The following is a 4860-nucleotide window of genomic DNA, read 5'->3' on the forward strand; positions in this document are numbered from 1 at the left end:
ACCAAAACACACACATACACACACAGACTCACGCACACATACACACACATTCAAACACACACACACACATACACAGACACACACACGCACACACACGCACACACACATGTAAAATGTATAGCTTTATTGACGGACCCAAATCCAGATTTATTCCGTCCGGTAGTCAATTAAGAAAGGGTTAACTTTATTGAATTAGGGTTTAACTGATTTTTGGTTTTTTTTTGGTTTTTTTTGTGTGTGTGTGCAGCTGTTCAACTAAAAAAGAATCAACGGTCATGGCTTTCGTAGTGATTCTAGCGTTGTCTGTGACGGCAGTATTTGCTTCAGGTTGGGCAAGATATATATTTTCTCTTTCCTTGTTTTCATTTTGATTAACTTCTTTAATCAAAAACATTAATTTACTGGAAGGTTGTTGTTGTTTTGTTTTCTTCTTCTTTTTTGAAGAATTGGGAACGGAAGCTAGAACGGATGTGTGGAATGTGGGTATGACAACTCAGTGTGTGAGAGCGCTACCGTTGTGTTACCGTTGTTTTAAGTTCCTTTAGCGATCCAAGCGTTCCGTTACCGATGGGTTAAGGTTCCATTACCGTTCATTCTGATCGGGAGGGGAACGGCTAAAATTGTGAACATGCAGCCCAAACTCAACCGTCCCTACCGACCCTACCGTTCAAAGCAGTTCCGTTTACGATCATTTACGTTCCATTGCGGTTCCCTCCCAATCCCTCCCGTGCCCGCACCGTTGCTTGGTCGGTACGGGAACTGGACCTAGAACAGTTGTGTGGAATGGGGGTATACGAATTGAATACGATTTTTCGGAATCGAGAGTTCGTGGCTAAAATTTTGAAACGTGGGATTCGTGGTCTGTGTGCAATAGGGTCTTAAGGTATACACAGCAACAGTCAATGGGTGCACATGGTTATCAGCTTGGTATCAGACTCGTGGTGAGAAATTAAGAGTTAGAGTCATTTTTTAGTCAAAATCCATTTAGAAACTGCCTGGCAACTCGCCCGGCTGGCCAGTACAAATTAACACTTTTGGTTGTACCTATATTATTATTATTATTGTGATCATTTTTATGTGCCTAATCTAGATATAGCCCTAGGCGCTTACATATTAATTTCTGCCGTTTGAAATGGAATTTTTTACAGACAGACAGACAAACAGACATTTTTTACACACAATATATAACGCATTCACATCGGCCAGTAAAGCTCAGTAGCCTATTAGGCGAGCATTCACCTTTCACGGCCTTTATTCCAAGTCAAACGGGTATTTGGTGGACATTTTTATCTATGCCTATACAATTTTGCCAGGAAAGACCCTTTTGTCAATCGTGGGATCTTTAACGTGCACACCCCAATGTAGTGTACACGAAGGGACCTCGGTTTTTCGTCTCATCCGAAAGACTAGCACTTGAACCCACCACCTATACTATCGAGTTTCAAAGCCATATACACTCTGCACATGCTTGAACCGTGGTATGCACTCGGCCAGCGAAATTGCTGGCAGACAAGTAACTTTCTTGAACTTACTCGCCCTGCTGGCGTTAAAAAAAATGTGAGATTTGACCATCAGTGAGAAAGCCACAAATGTGGAATCTTCCCAGATCGTGACCAATGCAGGTATTATTTAGGCAATATTCTTAACCTTCGCCCGGCCGGGTTATCGACCACACACCGAAAACATTGTGGGGCCCTGCGGACCCATGCTTCTCAAAGAAGGAGAAATATGCATCCCCTTCAGTAGACGCCGTGGTTAAATTTCCGCGAGAAGTAATTAATTAAATTATTAATTTAATTATTACCATGCGGACCCATGCTTCTCAAAGAAGGAAAAACGTGGATACGCTTCTGTAGACGCCGTGGGGCCGTGTGGACCCACATTGTTATTGTATGGATCCTTCTTTGAGAAACATGGGCCCGCTTGGCCCAACGATGTCTCCCGTTTGTAGTCTAAATTTGATCTTTGTTTTTTTAATTACTTCTCGCTGAAATTTAATGATCTTTTATGACATAAGAGCTTTTTAGGTGCCTGGGTCATTCTTAAAATCTCATTAAAAAATTCCAACTAGTTTAAGAGATATTTGCAAAAACACCCTTCTGGGTCCACACGGACCCACGACCACCAGCGAAGGTTAAACTTGTCAGTCTTTCTTTGTTTCATTCAGTCGTTCGGTTTTTCTTTCTATCTATCTTTGTATTGTTTGTTTGTTTGTTTGTTTGTTTGTTTGTTTGTTTCTTTCTTTCTTTCTTTCTTTCCTTCGTTTCTTCTTCATTACATTTAGTCAAGTTTTGACTAAATGTTTTAACGTAGAGGGGGGAATCGAGACGAGGGTCGTGGTGTATGTGTGTCTGTCTGTCTGTCTGTCTGTCTGTCTGTGTGTGTGTGTAGAGCGATTCAGACTAAACTACTGGACCGATCGTTATGAAATTTGACATGAGAGTTCCTGGGTATGATATCCTCAGACATTTTTTTCATTTTTTTGATAAATGTCTTTGATGACGTCATATCCGGCTTTTCGTGAAAGTTGAGGCGGCACTGTCACGCTCTCATTTTTCAACCAAATTGGTTGAAATTTTGGTCAAGTAATCTCCGACGAAACCCGGACTTTGGTATTGCATTTCAGCTTGGTGGCTTAAAAATTAATTAATGACTTTGGTCATTAAAAATCTGAAAATTGTAAAAAAAATATATTTTTCATAAAACGACCCAAATTTACGTTCATCTTATTTTCCATCATTTTCTGATTCCAAAAACATATAAATATGTTATATTTGGATTAAAAACAAGCTCTAAAAATTAAAAATATAAAAATTATCATCAAAATTAAATTGTCGAAATCAATTTAAAAACACTTTTATCTTATTCCTTGTCGGTTCCTGATTCCAAAAACATATAGATATGATATGTTTGGATTAAAAACACGCTCAGACAGTTAAAACGAAGAGAGGTACAGAAAAGCGTGCTATCCTTCTCAGCGCAACTACTACCCCGCTCTTCTTGTCAATTTCACTGCCTTTGCCATGAGCGGTGGACTGACGATGCTACGGTCTTGCTGCGTTGCATTGCGTTCAGTTTCATTCTGTGAGTTTGACAGCTACTTGACTAAATGTTGTATTTTCGCCTTACGCGAAACGAGGGTCGTGGTGTATGTGTGTGTGTGCGTGCGTGCGTGCGTGCGTGCATGTGTGTAGAGCGATTCAGACCAAACTACTGGACCGATCTTTATGAAATTTTCCATGAGAGTTCCTGGGATTGATATCCCCGAACATATTTTTCTTTTTTTTTAATAAATGTCTTTGATGACGTCATATCCGGTTTTTCGTGAAAGTTGAGGCGGCACTGTCACGCTCTCATTTTTCAACCAAATTGGTTGAAATTTTCGTCAAGTAGTCTTCGACAAAGCCCGGACTTCGGTATTGCATTTCAGCTTGGTGGCTTAAAAATTAATTAATGACTTTGGTCATTAAAAATCGGAAAATTGTAAAAAAAAAAAATTTTTTATAAAACGATTCAAATTTACGATCATCTTATTCTCCATCATTTTCTGATTCCAAAAACATATAAATATGTTATATTTAGATTAAAAACAAGCTCTGAAAATTAAAAATATAAAAATTATTATCAAAATTAAATTGTCGAAATCAATTTAAAAACACTTTTATCTTATTCCTTGTCGGTTTCTGATTCCAAAAACATATAGATATGATATGTTTGGATTAAAAACACGCTCAGGAAGTTAAAACGAAGAGAGGTACAGAAAAGCGTGCTATCCTTCTCAGCGCAACTACTACCCCGCTCTTCTTGTCAATTTCACTGCCTTTGCCATGAGCGGTGGACTGACGATGCTACGAGTATACGGTCTTGCTGAAAAATTGCATTGCGTTCCGTTTCATTCTGTGAGTTCGACAGCTACTTGACTAAATGTTGTATTTTCGCCTTACGCGACTTGTTACATTTAGTCAAGTTTTGACTAAATGTTTTAACATAGAGGGGGAATCGAAACGAGGGTCGTGGTGTATGTGTGTGTGTGCGTGCGTGCGTGTGTGTAGAGCGATTCAGACCAAACTACTGGACCGATCTTTATGAAATTTGACATGAGAGTTCCTGGGATTGATATCCCCGAACTTTTTTTTCGTTTTTTTTTGATAAATGTCTTTGATGACGTCATATCCGGTTTTTCGTGAAAGTTGAGGCGGCACTGTCACGCTCTCATTTTTCAACCAAATTGGTTGAAATATTTGTCAAGTAGTTTTCGACGAAGCCTGGACTTCGGTATTGCATTTCAGCTTGGTGGCTTAAAAATTAATTAATGACTTTGGTCATTAACAAGAAGAGCAAACGCTCGATCGAGTCACTTTCGCAGTTCTGAATATTATATGAGGCATCAGATGGACAGGAAGAAATTGCTATTCACAACACAATGAGTCACGTTCACATAAAATTTGAGCCCGGTCACTTTTATAGTTTCCGAGAAAAGCCCAACGTTAAGTTGTGTGTTGCCGAACAGAAAAGGCTAGTTATCTCCCTTGTTTTTCTGATAACGTTCGTAAAAGGCTACAGATGTAAATACTTTGATGTAAAGAATAATCCTACAAAGTTTCAATCACATCCGATGAACTTTGTCAAAGATATAAAATGTCTAATTTTTCCTTTGACGCTGACCTGTGACCTTGAAAAAGGTCAAAGGTCAACGAAACCATCGTTAAAGTGTAGAGGTCATTGGAGGTCACGACTAAACAAAATATGAGCCCGATCGCTTTGATAGTTTCCGAGAAAAGTCCAACGTTAAGGTGGTGTCTACGGACGGCCGGCCGGCCGGCCGGCCGGACAGACTAACACTGACCGATTACATAGACT

This window comes from Littorina saxatilis, unplaced genomic scaffold (assembly GCF_037325665.1).
Source record: "Littorina saxatilis isolate snail1 unplaced genomic scaffold, US_GU_Lsax_2.0 scaffold_658, whole genome shotgun sequence".
NCBI lineage: Eukaryota > Metazoa > Mollusca > Gastropoda > Littorinimorpha > Littorinidae > Littorina > Littorina saxatilis.